This window comes from Ovis aries, chromosome 16, assembly GCF_016772045.2.
Source record: "Ovis aries strain OAR_USU_Benz2616 breed Rambouillet chromosome 16, ARS-UI_Ramb_v3.0, whole genome shotgun sequence".
Classification (NCBI taxonomy): Eukaryota; Metazoa; Chordata; class Mammalia; order Artiodactyla; family Bovidae; genus Ovis; species Ovis aries.
In genome coordinates this window covers 7223530-7241890 of record NC_056069.1, presented here as the reverse complement: position 1 = coordinate 7241890, position 18361 = coordinate 7223530, and the positions used below count along the sequence as shown (strand labels likewise).

At 43.5% G+C, this 18361-nt stretch overlaps 1 long non-coding RNA gene across 1 annotated transcript; it reads right to left on the bottom strand.

Annotated features, from left to right (window-relative positions):
* Window positions 1-16325: 16325 nt before the first annotated feature.
* LOC132657972 (uncharacterized) lies at window positions 16326-17785 on the bottom strand. The gene is made up of 3 exons (XR_009596808.1): window positions 17637-17785; window positions 16515-16637; window positions 16326-16400 (listed from the first exon to the last, which is right to left on the bottom strand). It is a non-coding gene; the product is annotated as an uncharacterized LOC132657972 (long non-coding RNA).
* Between the last annotated feature and the right edge of the window lie 576 nt (window positions 17786-18361).

Here is an 18361-nt window from a genome sequence, read left to right as displayed (position 1 = left end):
CTTTACTATGTTGTAAATCAACCATACCTCAATTACAAAAAAAAAAAAAAAAACCTTTACTATGGGCACTAATACTTGAATTTCATGTAAGTTTTACAACAATATAACATATTACTTGTCTTTGGTATTTTCAAATTAAAAAAGAATGTAAAAACTGTTCACAAGCTATGCAGAAACAGTGAGCTGGACTTGACCCAGAGGATTAGAATTGGCCAAACCCCTGCTGTAGTTAATGAAGTTGAGTCATTTTCCCTTTTTTACTATTACAAACAGTGCTCCTCGAGCACTTGTGAGATGGTCTTAGAAAATACTCGGAAGTAACATAATTAAGTTATAATTGGACTGGGAATTACATCTCCAATTGTGTTGGGAATTACCACTTTGTTTTACAGAGTAATAATACAAAATCTGCCCTTATATGAGGCTGTGTTTTCTTAAAGCCAAGCCTTTTGTTGTTTGCCCATCTGGTGGATGTGAAGCAGTACTGCGCTGCTGTTTTACTTTGCATTTCCCTAGTCACTCCTGAGATTGAGCATCTTTTCAGTCGTCAACCATTTGCCTTTCCTCTTCCCTGAACTGCCTCTTCATATCTTGACCATTTTTTAAATTATTGGTGTGAAGTCACTTTTATATATTCTGGATACTATCACTGAATTTTAGAAATTAATAAAATAAAACCAATTTGAGGGTTTTTTTAGCTCTGTCTACTGGAGAAGGCGATGGCACCCCACTCCAGTCCTCTTGCCTGGAAAATCCCATGGATGGAGGAGCCTGGTAGGCTGCAGTCCATGGGGTCGAGAAGAGTTGGACACGACTGAGTGACTTTACTTTCACTTTTCACTTCCATGCATTGGAGAAGGAAATGGCAACCCACTCCAGTGTTCTTGCCCAGAGAATCCCAGGGATGGGGGAGCCTGGTGGGCTGCTGTCTATGGGGGTCACACAAAGTCAGATATGACTGAAGTGACTTAGCAGCAGCAGCAGCATAGTGCTTTATCACACAGATTAGATTAACTTCTAATTTCAATGTAGTTAAGTGTATAAATCTTTTCTGAGCCACCAGGGAAGCCCTGTTCCTTATACTTTTTTTATTTAAGAAATCTTCTCTTATTCCACTGTCTTAAAATTTTATCTTCCCCCATTTCTCCCCTAAAACTCTATAAGTTTTTAGTTTTCATATTCAGCTCTATAACCCACTTGGAGTTATATTTATTCTGATGAAAAGTATACATCTCTTTTTGTGTGTCAATATGGTTAGACAATGGTCTATGTTGGTTTGTAATACTGCTTTAATACATATGTAGGACTTTCTTATATAAGGGGGAAAAAAACAAACCTTTACTTAAAGTTTATCCCAGAGTCTAGCAGGCAGAAGCAAAGTCAATAAGTATACTACAGGATAAGTAGTAAACAGTGAGTCACTGTGATAGGGTGGCCAAGACAGGTGTGAGCCATACCAGAAGTCATCTGTGGGAAAGCAAAAGTTTCAGCCACATTATTTTTGGGGGGGGTGGGGAGTGGGGGGAGGTGGGTCCTGTTTTGTTTTGTTTTGCCACACCATTCAGCACGTGGAATTTTAGGTTTCCAACCAGGGATTGAACCCGCATCCCCTGTAGTGGGAATGCAGAGTATTAACCACTGGACTGTCAGAGGAGTCGCCAAGTTAGTTTTTTAAATGCAATTTTTGATGGTTCTGAGACAAAATACGAGCAAACACTCTGCAAAAGAAAATTTCTCCCCTCACCCCCCAACCGAAAAAAAAAAGAAAGAAAGATAAAAACAGTGGTCACTTTAAAAATATGGCCTAATGACTTGGTAGTTATCCATGTCAGTAACAGAAGACCTGAGCATCAGATGAGGCTGAGCATCAGATGAGGCTGACCTGGGCTAGGGGAGTCACTGGAGGCTGGCAGTGCTGCCTGAGTGAAACCAAGAGGGAACACACAGCTTCTCCATTGCTTTATTTCAGCAACAGGAGTGAAATTAACATGCAGTGTATAGCCTCACAGAGAATAAAACACACAGGGACTTCACAGGATGACTGGGTTTTGCTGAAAGACTGGGTTGAACTATCTGAAATTGCTATTTCTGTAGTTTAAAGAAAAAAAAGGTTGACTATCTTCTCTTCAATATACCTCAACATAACAGAAGAGGAGGAGAGTGCCAAGTCAATAATTAATTATTTGGGAGTCTATTGCACCAAAACTAGTCAATATAATGGAATTTCCTACTCGGATCCAAAGAAGAAACTCACTGGCAGTGGAATTACTGACTCTTTCCCTTCTCATGTCCTTAGCTCACTGGCCAAACTGGAAATTAAGTTTCTCTCAGACTAAACAAGAGGAGTCCCTGACTAAGACTTGATGACTTTTTTCTCCAACTGATCGGAATTAAAGTCTCAAGACAGTGGTTCCAGACGTTCCTTTCCCTAAAGCTCACCTCCTCAACAACATGAATTATACTCTTGGAAATGGCATCCTGATCTGCTTACTCACACCCTGCTGTTAGGTCACCCAGGAAATGAGATAATAAAACTGCTGAAATTAATCAAGAGCATCTGTTATACTAAGCAAATAAAGCATCATGGGTCTTTCAGAGAGAATAGCAGAGCAAACTTTCCTCCAGGACATCCAGTGAGGCTGTCTTCTACAACTGCTGCTGCTGCTAAGTCGCTTCAGTCGTGTCCGATTCTGTGCAGCTCCATAGACAGCAGCCCACCAGGCTCCTCTGTCCCTGGGATTCTCCAGGCAAGAACACTGGAGTGGGTTGCCATTTCCTTCTCCAGTGCATGAAAGTGAAGTCGCGTCAGACTCTTCGCGACCCCTTGGACTGCAGCCTACCAAGCTCCTCTGTCTATGGGATTTTCCAGGCAAGAGGACTGGAGTGGGGTGCCATTGCCTTCTCCAGCATTCTACAATGATTTCCTTCCCAACCTGTGGCTCAAAGAGTCACACTAGAGAGGTGAAGAGTGGACTTGTGGACATGGTGGGGAAAGAAGAGGGTGGGAGGAATCGAGAGAGTGGCACTGACATGTAGACGCTACCACATGTAAAACAGCTGGTGGATGCCACTGTCTACCTGGAGCTCAGCCCAGAGCTCTGTGATGACCTGGAGGGGTGGGGTGGGGGCGGGGGAGGCTCAAGAGGGAGGGGATAGCAAGAACTTAACCCAGCATTGTAAAGCAACCATCCTCCAGTTTAAAAAATTAAAAAGTCACATCTGTTCATCTTTCCAGCTGTGAGCCAGGCAGCTCACTTACACTCAGCCTTATTCCAGCTTTTCTAAACATATGTGCATCTAGTATTTCACTGGACTTCCCATTCTGAAACTAGGAAGTCAGATTATGTCACTGTACCAAGGAAATGTGTGGTGACCCAATGACTTGTGGATTTCTTTGATTAGCATCCCGAAGTACATGAATTAGGATTCTCAGCTAGCTTAGCTGGTAAAGAATCAGGCTGCAATGCCGGAGACCCCAGTTTGATTCCTGGGTCAGGAAGTTCCCCTGGAGAAGGGATTGGCTACCCACTCCAGTTTTCTTGGGCTTCCCTGGTGGCTCAGACAGTAAAGAATCCCTGCAACGCAGGAGACCTGGGTTCGATCCCTAGGCTGGAAGGATGCCCTGGAGGAGGACATGACAACCCGCTCCAGTATTCTTGCCTGGAGAGTCCCCATGGACAGAGGAGCCTGGCGGGCTACAGTCCATGGGGTCGCAAAGAGCTGGACGTGACTGTGTGTCTAAGCACAGCAACAGCACATTTATTAGGCTAACTGCTACCAGTCTCTGGTTTTTTTGTCTTTTGTTCTCCCGTACTGTCAACACTGTTTCAGGCTGCTCCCTGAGGGTCATGGTTAATTAAATGAGACTGTCCTAAATAAAAGAAATTGAGTTGGAAGCTTTTAGAATTCTCTTCTCATCATCTAATTACAGGAAGAGCATTTATGGGCAGTCTAACTGGCTAATTCGCTCTCTGAATCTTTCACTATCATACAATTTGAACATCAAACCCTAAAACCACTGGGTGGGTATTTTCCACTGCTCTGGTGGCATATTCTTTTCAAGTTTCCCTAAAGTGGATTCTGCCAGAAGACTGCTTTCAGGCTACGGTAGCCAGAAAGTCTTCAAAAACCACATCCAAATGATTGCTCTTGCCCCCACTGTTTGAGCATTCCAAGATTTTCATCACTCAATGGTTCCAGATAGAACCACTCACATTAAACATGGTTGAAAAAAGAAAGCTTAATCAGGAAACTATAGGCCTTCTTTAGTCCCCCCGCCCCCAAACACTGGTTTCCGCACCTCCCCGTTACACTGGACAATACCACCTCACCCACAATTGTATAACTGAGTGCCTCACGGTGATATGAGATTCATCCTTCAATCCATCCAACCAGTTTTTCATTGAATTCTCCCACTTTCAGCATCTGGCCAACCACCCTTTCCCATCTCCACACCTACAGTCTTGCAGGAGTCCTGCTAACTCCCCACAGTGTCTTTTCAGTAAGCCCATGGAAAAGACCTGTCACAGTGTCAATTAAGCAGCTATATGTGCTTAATTGCATGGGGGAAGATACTTGGGTGGCAACTCAGAGCTCAAACTGGAGGAAGCAAAAGTTTACGGATAGAACTGGCTTCAGAAGTGAAATGAGGCCATCAGCACTACATCTCTCAACTCTCCACTGCGTGAGCTTCCTTCTCCATTTAGGGATCTCTAGGATACAGGTTTTTTGCATAATCAGCCAAGTGACATTCTCCAGGTTTTTTGTCAGGAAACTCCAGACCAGCTCCCTTCCTGGTTTCCGGCTCTCTTGCCAATGTGATTCCTCCTTTTCCTCAGGTACTCAAACAGGTATCAGCAAAACTGCCTGAAGGAGTCAAAACATCAGGGCGGAGGGCTTGGGTTGCATTCTCAGCTCTGTATTCTGTGTTGTGTGTTCTTGGACAATTAATTTCACCTCTCTGGACCTCGCTGTCCCCACCTGTAGAATGCCACTTCTTCAGTAAGAAAAGAAAGAAAGAAGGAAAGATGGTGCTAAGTCATGTCCGACTCCTACGACCATATGGACTGTAGCCTGCCAGCCTCCTCTGTCCTTGAGATTTTCCAAGCAAGAACACTCGAATGGGTTTCCATTTCCTTCTCCAGGGGATCTTCCCAACCCAGGAATCGAACCCAGGTCTCCAGCATCGCAGGCAGATTCTTTACAAACTGAGCTATCAGGGAGGCCTCAATAAAGTTTCCCCCAAATGCATGCCATCCCCAACCCAGCTAGTCATTTCCTCCAGACTATTTACAACACACTGAATAGCTCTCCTCCTGACACACCAGATATGGAACGGGAGTGCTCCTGGAGAGCAGAAATTGTTTTATTTCTCTTCATAGCCCTGGGTCAGGATACATCAGCTGCAGCCTTTTTCATTCAGAAATCTTCATTCAGAAGATCTCCCTTAATCTTTGAAACCACAGGATCTGTCTGATTCAGTCCACTGTTATCCAGATTTAGCCCTAATTAGGTAGACCAACCCTCTCTGTGTCCTCTTCTCCGAAGTAGTTCCTAGAATCCAGTCTCCACTGATTTTCCAGACTAGCGCCTACCCTTCTTCATATCCAATTCTCCTTCCTCTGTATTAATCACTATATTTCATATAATCCCAAGTATTCCTTCCCTTTGTTTCTGAGCCTTGAAAATGCCTTAACTGCCACCCAAAATGGTAAGTTTCTTTTAGCTTTTAAGCCTTCATGCCTGACTATTGCAGAATCATCCCAGCTTGAGAGGAGCCAGAAATCAAGGGCTGTGGGTCGATCAAAACAGTGCCCCAAGCATGTAGCTGTCTCCTAAATGCTTTTAAGGGTAATGAATGGTAATGAATTCAGATTGATTATGTTACTATGTTCTGCAGTATATGCTACCACTCCAGATGAGGACAAAGGTCAATTTAAAAACTCTAATTCAGTGACTCTCAATGGGAGGGGGCAACTCACAAATGTCAGAGGGGGTGGCAGTGCTTGTAGTTTGAAAAAAAAAAAAAACATTCAATGTGATCATACAATCTTATACCTTTGAAAAGTGTTTAAAAAAAGAGTGTTTGTTATTTAAAACCCAAGCTATAGATTTGATTCGTGGCTATTTGATCTGTTCATCTTTTCTTATGTTCACAACATCCCTACAATTTCAGACACAGCTACTAAAATTCAAAAAGATTAAGTTAATTCTCCAGGATCAAACAGCTTATGAAGCAGCAGGGGTAGCATTTGAACTTGAGGTTGCTCTTCATGCGTCTACACTGTTTCTCCACAACTGGGCCCCACTTAACTGGATTTGTACTCTGCCATTCTCCATCCAAGCTTGATGGAACTAGTAAAGGACCCCATAGCATCCTTAGAGATGGCAGAAAAACTTTGTCCCACACGATGAGGTGAGTAAGACTTTCTAATAGTCAGCCAAGCAATTCTCGAGGCACCAGGGTTCAACCAACACCCGGTGTCACAGAACAAGACCCAATGCCGGACTTCCTTCCCTACGCTGAAGAGTGAACATGTATCCCAATCCTTCCCAGATAAATGAGGTGGCTGCAGGATCCAGGAACTCTGCTGATCACACAGGCTCTGCTGACCTGCTTGGGAGAAACCAGACAGTCAATACAGACTTCTGAACGCCTTCTTATGTGCCACTCATATTCCAGATCAACGTTGCTGTTGAGCTTATTAGAGAGCCAAGAGAAGCCTCTGGGAGCTTTCAGTACAGTGGGAGAGAACAGGTTATTTGAGCCCCTTGCCCTAGATAATCAGAATCAGGCTTCCCTGGTGGCTCAATGGTAAAGAATCTGCCCGCCAAGCAGGAGACGAGGTTCAATTCCCTGAGTCAGAAAGATCCCCTGGAGAAATAAATAGCAACCCACTCCAGTATCCTTTCCTAGAGCATACCATGGACAGAGGAGTCTGGCTGGCTACTACAGTCCGTGGATCACAAACAGTTGGACACAACTTAGTAACTAAACAGCAGATAATCAGATAATAGTAATTTTGCTTGAATCAACACAGTCTCATTCTTATAAGCACATCCCGCTGTTGCATTCTCCTCTTCCTAATCTGCAGTTCAGGTCTCGTATCATACTCCCTTCTGTGTGATGACTTTATTTGAGTGGCTAAAATCATCCACTCCTTCATGTTTAGAATCACTTTCAAGAAAAGGCTTTGCGGGTGAGATTTCACACTTGGCAAATTTAAACAGCACTGTGGAGGCATAGAAAGCAGAAATAAAAATAGTTTCCAGGGCAAATTAGGTCATAAATGTTGGTCTGATATAGAATTGACCTCAATAAAGACCTTGCTGAGAAAGTTGTAAACAAAGTGGCGCATCGCAGAGCTTTGAACAGGATGTGTGCCCTGAATAAAGAAAATCTGAGCTTCCATCAGAAAGCTGAGATTCTACGTATGGCAGGGATAGCAGTTTTGAAACACTTGTGAGGAGGGTTTGCTCTTAGTAAGTTTTCCTAATCATTACCCTTTTTTCTTTTTTAATTTTAATTTTATTTATTTATTTTTGCCTGCACTGAGTCTTTATTGCTGCAATAGTGCTTTCTTTAGTTTCGATGGCTTCTCTTGTTGCAGAGCATGGGCTCCAGCACGTGGGCTCAGTAACTGCAGCTCCCAGGCTCCCTAGAGGGCTTCCCTGGTAGCTCAGTTGGTAAAGAATCTGCCTGCAATGCAGGAGGCTCTGGTTCAATTCCTGGGTCAGGAAGATCCGCTGCAGAAGGAATAGGCTACCTACTCCAGTATTCTTGGGTTTCCCTTGTGGCTCAGCTGGTAAAGCACCAGCACAATAGGTGTGGCGCATAGGTTTAGTTGCCCCAGAGCATGTAACATCTTCCCAGACCAGGGATCGAACCCATGTCCCTTGCATTGGCAAGTGGATACTTAACCACTGGCCCACCAAGGAAGTCCTCACTACCCACTTTCACTTTCTATACAAACTTCCCACCTGCTCCCCCGCCCTGCAACCCCAATTGTTCTGTGAAAACTAAATTCCTGACTGAAGTCTATGGTCTCAGTTCAGTTCAGTTGCTCAGTCGTGTCCAACTCTTTGCAACCCCATGGACTGCAGCACGCCAGGCTTCCCTGTCCATCACCCACTCACGAAGCTTACTCTAACTCATGTCCATCAAGTTGGTGATGCCATCCAACCATCTCATCCTCTGTCATCCCCTTCTCCTCTTGCCTTCAATCTTTCCCAGCATCAGGGTCTTTTCCAATGAGTCCATTCTTTGCATCAGGTGGCCAAAGTATTGGAGTGTCAGCTTCAGCATCAGTCCTTCCAATGAATATTCAGGACTGATATCCTTTAGGACTGACTGGTTGGATCTCCTTGCAGTCCAAGGGACTCTCAAGAGTCTTTTCCAACACCACAGTTCAAAAGCATCAATTCTTTGGTGCTCAGCTTTCTGTATAGTCCAACTCTCACATCCATACATGACTACTGGAAAAACCGTAGCTTTGGCTAGATGGACCTTTGTCAACAAAGTAATGTCTCTACTTTTTAATATGCTGTCTAGGTTGGTCATAGCTTTTCTTCCAAGGAGCAAGCGCCTTTTAACTTCATGGCTGAAGTCACCATCTGCAGAGATTTTGGAGCCCAAGAAAATAAAGTCTCTCACTTTTCCATTGTTTCCCCATCTATTGCCATGAAGTGATGGGACTGGATGCCATAATCTTAGTTTTCTGAATGTTGAGTTTTAAGCCAACTTTTTCACTCTCCTCTTTCACTTTCATCAAGAGGCTCTTTAGTTCTTCTTCACTTTCTGCCATATGGGTGATGCCATCTGCATATCTGAGGTTATTGATATTTCTCCCAGCAATCTTGATTCCAACTTGTGCTTCATCCAGCCCAGCATTTCTCATGATGTACTCTTGATATAAGTTAAGTAAGCAGGGTGACAATATACAGCCTTGACATACTCCTTTCCCAATTTGGAACCAGTCTGTTGTTTCACGTCACATTCTAACTGTTGCTTCTTGACCTGCATACAGGTTTCTCAAGAGGCAGATCAGGTGGTCTGGTATTCCCATCTCTTTAAGAATTTTCCACAGTTTGTTGTGATCTACACACTCAAAGACTTTGGCATAGTCAATAAAGAAGTAGATGTTTTTCTGGAACTCTCTTGCTTTTTCAATGATCCAGTGGATTTTGGCAACTTGATCTCTGGTTCCTCTGCCTTTTTTAAATCTAGCTTGAACATCTGGAAATTCACAATTCATGTAAGCCTGGCTTGGAGAATTTTGAGTATTACTTTGCTAGTGTGTGACGTGAGTGCAATTGTGCGGAGTTTGAGCATTCTTTGGCATTGCCTTTCTTTGGGATTGGAATGAAAACTGACCTTTTCCAGTCCTACGGCCACTGCTGAGTTTTCCAAATTTGCTGGCATGTTGAGTGCAGCACTTTCACAGCATCATCTTTTAGAATTTGAAATAGCTCAACTAGAATTCCATCACCTTCAACTAGCTTTGTTGGTAATGATGCTTCTTAAGGTGATTAAGGTGAAGTCGCTCAGTCTGAAGGCCCACTTAACTTCGCATTCCAGATGTCTGGCTCTAGGTGAGTGATCACACCATCGTGGTAAACTATATGTAAATCTTATCCATAAACAATGGTTTGAGGCGGGAAAAACATTTTCTCTCCACTGTGAAGAAAGGAGATTAAAAATACTTCTGGATAAGAGTAGAGTGGTGAGAAATCAGAGAGGTGAATAGCATTCCTGGTCTGTTCCACCCCACCCCAGACCTCTCCCATGCCCAGGCTCAGCCCCAAGGCCCTGCCCCAGTTAAATTCCCTGAGGTCATCCCAGAGGGCAGAGCTGCTACTGCTGCTGCTAAGTCGACTCAGTCCGACTCTGTGCGACCCCATAGATGGCAGCCCACCAGGCTCCTCTGTCCCTGGGATTCTCCAGGCAAGAATACTGAGTGGGTTGCCATTTCCTTCTCCAGTGCATGAAAGTGAAAAGTGAAAGTGAAGTTGCTCAGTCGTGCCCGACTCCTCCAGACGCCATGGACTGTAGCCCACCAGGCTCCTCTGTCCATGGGATTTTCCAGGCAAGAGTACTGGAGTGGGTTGCCATTGCCTTCTCCGAGAGGGAAGAGCCTGTGCTTGAAATCTCAGTGAAGCAAGTTTTCTTAGAGCCCGCAGTTTTTCCAACAGATAAAGCTAGAAGAGGTGTCTGTGAAGAGCCCCATCCCCACAGCCGGGTGCGGAAAGGCAGAGCAAGGTCGCAGACCTGAAGGGTCTCCTGGTTGGAGTGTGGAGGGTGCACAGTTTGGAGCTGAGGTGGGAGGGCTGGTAGGGAGAGGCCACAGTGGACACAGCAGCAGAATCTGGGAGGGATTGGGGCTAACAGCCCTTGAGGACTGGAGGGTTCAAGGACACCTCATAGAGTGCCAGCTCTCTGGCCGGGGGCCAAAGGATTCCTCCACACCATTCTGCAGTGCTGCCAGCCCTTCCCTATGAACTTGGATGCCACCCTGGGGAGGAAGGGAGGGGGCAGAAACCTACAAATGACTGGATCAAGGCAGGAAATGACTGGGTGGTCCCTAACTGGATAGCTGAACTGTCTCTTTTGAATCTGCAAGATTCAGTGGTCAGTTCCCAAGGAGACTAGGATGTCAAGGTAGAAACTGAGTTCAACTCCTTTCACAAGCAGTTGTAAAGTATATCCTTATACGTAACTGTTGGTTAAACCAGCAAAAATTTTAACCTTCACCGGAGCAATAAATAAATCCAGAAAAAGAGGGCAGGAGGAATCTATGGAAGTGTTCCTTTTTTTAACTTCTACAACACGATATATAAACTACTGTGGTATTAGAACGTTTCTTGGAAATTTAAGCCATAGTCCCATCACTGACTACATGTCAATTTTTTAATTTTCCTGGTATTAAGAGTTTCTATTTCAGAAGTTGGTTCGATCCCTGGGTCGGGAAGATCCCCTAGAGAAGGAAACAATACCACACTCCCCTGTCCTTGCCTGGGAAATCCCATGGGCAGGGGAGCCTGATGGGCTACAGTCCATGGCATCGCAAAGAGTAGGACATGACTGAGCACGCATGCACACAGGCAAATGTTATAATTTCATTAAAACTTTAAAATAAATGAGGCTGAGCATTTCAAAAGGCAAATCTCATCAGGTCAGTTCTCCCCAGCATCCACCCCATGAGGGTGGGAACTCATCTGCTTTTGCTTACCATTTTAATCCCTGCACCCAGCAGGAAGACTAGCCTATAGCAGAGCCTCATTCACTGAACGAATATAAAAATGAATGAGTCAATGTGATGAGACTGGAGAACTCCAGGTCTCCTTCTGGCTTTGAAATTCTGCAGCTACCTGAGCCACATTTCCCAGACAAAGGATGACAAGACCCCATGAAATTTAAGCTGATGAATCTTCGCTTTACTGAGAAATAGTTTAATGTGTTTCTGTCCTATTAATTGCCATTCTAGTATCACAAGTACATTTATACATACACTATAGGTTGCTGCTGCTGCTGCTAAGTCGCTTCAGTCATGTCCGACTCTGTGCGACCCCATAGACGGCCTCCTACCAGGCTCCTCTGTCCCTGGGATTCTCCAGGCAAGAACATTGGAGTGGGTTGCCATGTCCTTCTCCAATGCGTGAAAGTGAAAAGTGAAAGTGAAGTCGCTCAGTCGTGTCTGACTCTTAGCAACCCCATGGACAGCAGCCTACCAGGCTCCTCCATCCATGGGATTTTACAGGCAAGAGTACTGGAGTGGGGTGCCATTGCCTTCTCCACACTATAGGTTAATTGACTTTATTTAATCCAGTTCTTGATCCCTGAAATCTAATTAGCACTAAGTTATTTAACAGTTTGAAAGTTTGCACTTAGAACGGAGGTAAATGTTAGAGTAAGAATAAGTATAAAGCTTTCATGTTGCAATTAAAATTAATACATAGAGTTGGTCATGTTTTGTTCCTTAAGAAAAAGGTATATATGGGAATTACATTCGGCTAAAATAGGATAATGCAAATTAATACATTTTCTTTCTCCCATATGGGTCTGTAGAGGAATTCATCTATGTCCACGACAAAACCTTTTCCCTAGAAAGGGTAAGAAGTAAAGCTCAGGTCTTCGACTTTTACCCCCTGATTGTTTGTTCATCTTGTACACATAAGCATTTTTACAGGTTTATGTCTATCTATATAAACACCTTGTACTGCAGCAGTCCTCACATTTTCAGCAAATGAAGGAATTTTAAATTTTCAATTCTCTACAAAATGTGAACAAAATACTGCAAATTTTTGTTTCTCATCCACCAAAATCTCTCACACAGTAATTAAAGTCTTTATCAGCATCACCCTGCACTAAATAATAATCTGGTCTCCCTAAAAATAAATGCACAGGGGGAAATTCCTCTCAATGATGAGCAAACAGCAATTATTATTCCCTGTTATTAAAATTCTCTCAGTTAATTGGCACAGATAGCAGGAGAGAGATTACCTTAAAAGGCGGGATTCCAAAGGGGAGTTAGTCAGAGTTTTGAACCTTCTGGTCTAATTTAGAGGACAGTTTACAGAGAGATTCAGTAAATATTTGCAAGGAACCATTAACACTGAGTCAAGAATTCAATTCCGTCAAAGAAAAAATGTATTTAAATAATTGTCAAAAAACCTCCTTTGATAAATGCTGAAAACGAATTATTTCGACATGAAAACAGCCTAAATGCATTCACAGAAGAAGTCTACCAGCCACATTTTCTAAGCATTCTTTGTTGTATACACAGTTTATCATCCTGGACTGTATTTATAAGAAGCACATGTTTCCCCCCTCACCCCCTTACCCCGAAAAAAAGTGTGCTATTTTCACTCGGGATTATTTTACAGGGATTTCAGTGAGCCAGTCCTTTCTTCGCATTTTTCCTGTTTTTGTCCCAGCAGAAATGGGATTTTACTGTGTGTCCTGTGAGCTGATAACACACAGCTTGGCAAGGTTTGATGTTGTTACTTTCATTGACAGGTTGGAGGCGGAAGGAGCAAAGTCAATGAGAAAGTTATGAGATTTCTGTTCACCTGCAAATGACAGATAAAGCTGGCCAGTGAACATGAAATAGCTTGGAAGGCTTCCTGGCTCAATTAAAATCCAACTTTGATGAAATATTTTGTTTAAAGAGAAAAATGGTGTGTCTCTAGCGAAAACTGTTTAGGACAGCTGGTGGGGGGTGGCGTGGAGAAGCAGGTGGTTGCGACTACCCCAAGGGCTTCAGAAATATTAATATGGAAACGTCTCACATTTCACTCCAGTTCAGGGCAGCTTCCTAATGCCTGGAGGAAGACAGAGCAGGAAATTCACAAGCCACAAAGCAGGGAATGCCTCCTCATTTGGCTAGAGTGGGGTCTGTTTGTCTGGGTCCCCATCTCAGCCTCTGTATTTTCTGTTAGCTCACAAAGGCACTGCGTTCGAGTTTCAAAGCCGGCTCCTTCCTCCCCATGTTGCTAAGACATAACATGTCATCAGAAGCGGGGTTTGCCAGAAGCCGTGATTTGTTTGTCTAGACTGGTCATTGAACTCTGTTTATTACTAAACAGCATGTGGAATGGGCCACAAAATCAAAGGGGTTTCTGGGACCCTGGAAGGCCTGTCTGTCTGCACACAGCCAGGGCTGGGCAGGGACAGTCCTCTGTCTCAGTCTCCAGTCTGGAGAGATCTACCTTTCCCAGGACCTAGAGACTGACCACTGGCCTAACCTTTCATCCTTTTTTGACCCAGGACATGACCCTAGGTCATTGGTTACCCCTACAGCCCCTCCCCACCATTGCTGGAGCAGCAGCCCTTGAGAACTCTATTCTGGGAGAGGACATGAGGAAGGATTAATGATTACCATTTGAAAATGGAACATTAGAAGAAAATGCACACAAAATTCACAGCAACATAGTCTGCCCAAGGAGCAGTGGACCAAAACAACAACCAAAAAATGCTGGTAAATAATACCCTCTTTTCAAGATGCAAATGCGGCACCTGTAAGAACTCTTTGGGGGCTTCCCTGGAGGCTCACTGGTAAAGAATCCTCCTGCCAATACAGAAGGCACAGGTTCGATCCCTGATCTGGGAAGATCCCACGTGCCAAGGGACAACTAAGCCTGTATACTACAATTATTGAGCCTGTTCTCTGGAGCCCAGGAGTCACAGGTACTGCAACCCAAGCTCCCAGAACCTGTGCTCTGCAACAAGAGAAGCCACCACAATGAGAAGCCCCTGTTCTGCAAATAGAGAGCAGCCCCTGCTCACCAAAACTAGAGAAAAACCCGAGCAGCGATGAAGACCCAGCAGAGAAAAAAAAAAAAAAAACTCTTCAGGTTTGTTTTTAGAAAGACACATAATGAGCAGACACATGGGTTCCTCAATATCTCAGGGGGTGAAGAACCCACTTGCAATGCAGAAGACCCAGTAGACGCAGGTTCAGTCCCTGGGTCGGGAAGATACCCTGGAGGAGGAAATGCAACCCACTCCAGTATTCTTGCCTGAAAAATCCGATGGGCAGAGGAGACTGGCGGGCTACAGTCCAAAGGGTCTCAAAGAGTCTGACACAACTGAGCAACTAAGCAGCACCAGTGATTTTTTTATGGATAGTTGTTGTCTAAATTTTAAATAAAATAAATGGAGACTTCTGCTTTCTTTAGAAAATATGTACAACCTAGTCTTTTTGTAAAAAAAAAAAAAAAGTGCCTCTTGGGAATGTAAATTGGTGTAGCCACTACGGAAAATATGGACGCTGCTTAAAAAACTAAAAATAGAGTTACTATATGATCCAGCAATCCCGCTCCTGGGCATACATCCGGAGAAAACTCTAATTTGAAAAGATACATGCATTCCAACATTCAAAGCACTATTTACAATAGCCAAGCAACCTAAGTATCTGTCAACAGATGAGTGGATAAAGACGATGTGATATACATATACAATGGAATACTACTCAGCCATAAAAAAGGATGAAATGGCGCTGTTTACAGCAACATGGATGGATTTAGAGATTATCATACCAAGTGCACTAAGTCAGACAGAGAAAGGTAAATATCATATGATATCACTTATCTGTGGAATCTAAAGTGAAAGTGAAAGTGAAGTCGCTCAGTCGTGTCTGACTCTTTGCGACCCCATGGACTGTAGCCTACTAGGCTCCTCTGTCCATGGGATTTTCCAGGCAATAGTCCTGGAGTGGATTGCCATTTCCTTCTCCAGGGGATCTTCCTGACCCAGGGATCAAACCCAGGTCTCCTGCATTGTAGACAGACGCTTTACCGTCTGAGCCACCAGGGAAGTCTAAAGAAGGACACAAATGAACTTATTTACAAAACAGAAACAGACTCATAGACCTAGAAAACAAACGGATGGTTACCAAAGGGGCAAAGGGGTAGGGGGATAAATTATGAGTTTGGGATTAGCAGATACAAACTACTATATATAAAATAAGGTCCTACTGTATAGCATAGGAACTATATTCAGTATCTTATAATAACCTATAATGAAAGAGAATATGTATAACAGAATCACTTTGCTGTACACCAGAAATGAAAACAACATTGAAAATCAACTATACTTCAATTAAAAAAAGAGAAGAAAAGCACCTCTGTTGCCTATAAAAATAGAATTGCTTGGACAAAAATCAGTTCTCCTGTGCTGATTTCCAATATTTGGAAACACATTGATTTTGTGAAGGAAGACCAATGACCTGAGAGAGCTCCTGTGAGATCTAGGGTCTAAGGATGCCAGTCTCTAGCTGGAGAGGCCTAAGTACCTAACCCACATGAATTTTACACATTATTTAAACAGGGTAAGCTCTCTAGTCTATATTTCAGTCTGCCTAGAATTAAAAATGATCACACAAAGGGATATTAAGCAACACAAAACAGCACTTCCAAAGGAGGTCTACGTTCTACACCGTGATAATTTCATGGTCATTCATTCATCAAAGAAATCAAAAGAGTCAAAAGCACCAGAACCCTAGAGCCATAGCCCAGGGTCTCCTGGCTCTTCAAGGTGCAGCAGCAGACTTGGCCTCCGCCAGTCCACTGGGCTGTCTATCTGCATCCCTAGGCTAGAACTAGACACCAGTATCCAGAGGGGTCAGCCATACACATGGGCCTGCAGGTACTCTGATAGTTCTAGGGAAATCCCAGGGGAAGTAGGGGGTGGAGAAAACCAGTCTAGATGCTCTAGGGCCCGTTTTGATCACGGTCCTTGGGATGTGACCTCCAGAACCCCAAAATGAGTAAGAAGACCTCAGGATGTTGCCCCAGGGTATCTGGGGTGATGGCACATTATACCCAACCTGATGACCAGGAGTCTCTGGCCCAGCTTCGAAGAAAACAGCCGGTGAAGTCACACGCCTTATTTCCATCATCATCTGTGTCACAGAAAGGCAAAAGCAGTTTTGTGATTAGAAGGAATCATAAATAATGAATGTACCATTCATGTCTAGGAATAAGATTCCGTTTTGCCAGCCAGTTAGGGTACATACCCGTGCCTTCTTCTTGGTTTCTTACCCTTCCTCTCCTCGCCTTAACCTCACCAGGTAGGTGCCTCTAATGCTGAAATGCTGGTTGAATCAGCTTGAATAAATTCAGTTGAACTTTTAAAAGCTCTAAAACAAAGCAAAAAAGCAAATAGTCATTTTCACCCGAGTTCATACAACAAATCATTTTCATTAAAGTTTGAAGGGAATTTCAGATAAAACTAGAAAGAGCAGATGTATGAGAAAGACTCTCACCCCCTCAGTTTTGGCATTGACTTTTTTTTTTTTAAGAAGTCTTCACATAGGTGGTACTAAGTTATAATTTAACTCTCAAGTTAACTATAGGGGCCCTTGTCTTTCAAGTCATACAAACACACAAGGCTTTAATGATTTTTAACTGAAAAAAAAAAAAAAAAGGCAGAAAACATGCCATATGAAAATCACTTCTCCCTCTAACACCAGTCCTCTGGCCACTCAAAGATTGGCCTCTGAGATCTTTATCCATGCATGAGAGAAACACAGGAAACTCTCAACAGCCCAGACACCTTTAAGTTTGACAAGCACAGGAAGGTTACAAGCTTAAGAGGGTCTGGTTGTGCAGTTAAAACTTTATTTGAACACCTGAATAATAATTTCTCTCCTAAAAAGAGGATGGTAGATTTTTAGCTAAGTCAGTTCTCAGTTTCAATTAGACCAAATCTAACATGTAAACAGCTTCTTCCATCACAATAAAGAAAAGAAAAGAGAAATCCAGTCGGAGGAAACTCAAAATAGTTTTTACAAGGAATTCCTGAGAAAGACATTCCCTCTTAAGGACTGTTAACATACACAGACTAGTGAGCATATGACATTTGTACATAAAATCATCCTTTCAGTGCAACAAAAGACTTACTCCTTTACAAAGAAAAAAAAAAAAAAACTTGGGGGAAAAAAGAGGACCCTGATCATCACTGAATTATGGGATTTTAAATAACTTTCTCGTTCTCTCTCATTTTCTAAGATTTTACACAAAGGCCAATTTTTACCTTTAAAATTAGGAAACAAATGTTTTTCTTAATCAGAGAAATCCTAGGGTAGAACCCAAGGTAAAGAATCAGTCTGAGGACTGTGAGCCAGCCCATCCCTTACCTGTGTGCTTTAGATAAAGGCCAGGCTTGGGGCAGGCCCAGCCAGTGGGTACTGGCAGAATTCCACCCCGCTTGCCCCTGCCAACAGGCTCCACAAACTGAGCATACACACAGCGCTGTTTGCTCCATTTCTCTGTGGTCCAGACTCCCATTACATCAAGCTCTGTTTATGTGTTCATTTGCACCTTGCGTGATCAGTGTCCTCGACCTTCACACACTGACCAGGAATTTGATTCCTAGTGCTGTGGAATCTAAACTGACCTTGACATTCCACTCAAAACCCCTGCCCCTAAAGAAAACACCCCAGATAGTTACAGCTTGAGAAACAGAGCAGTTTTACTTATGTTTCGGCATGAAGAAATATCAGGCTTCACTAAATAAAGAGTATGCTGCTACAGTCCATGGGGTATCAGAGTTGGACATGATTTAGCAACTGAACAACAACGATGCTGACAGGGGCAAATAAGGAGCAAATGCCTGCATCCATGTCTCCTTTTTGCACATGCAACTTAAAGACAGATTTTTATTTTAATTTTTTGGCTGCTCCTCATGGCAGGAGGGCTCTTAGTTCCCAGACCAGGGATTGAACCCATGCCCCATGCACTGGAAGCACAGAGTCTTAACCACTGGACCGCCAGGAAAGTCCATTAAAGACAGACCTTTACTCACCACAGTACTGAGTCCTCCTCAGCCTTACCGTCCAGACCAATTTCTTTTGACTTTCAA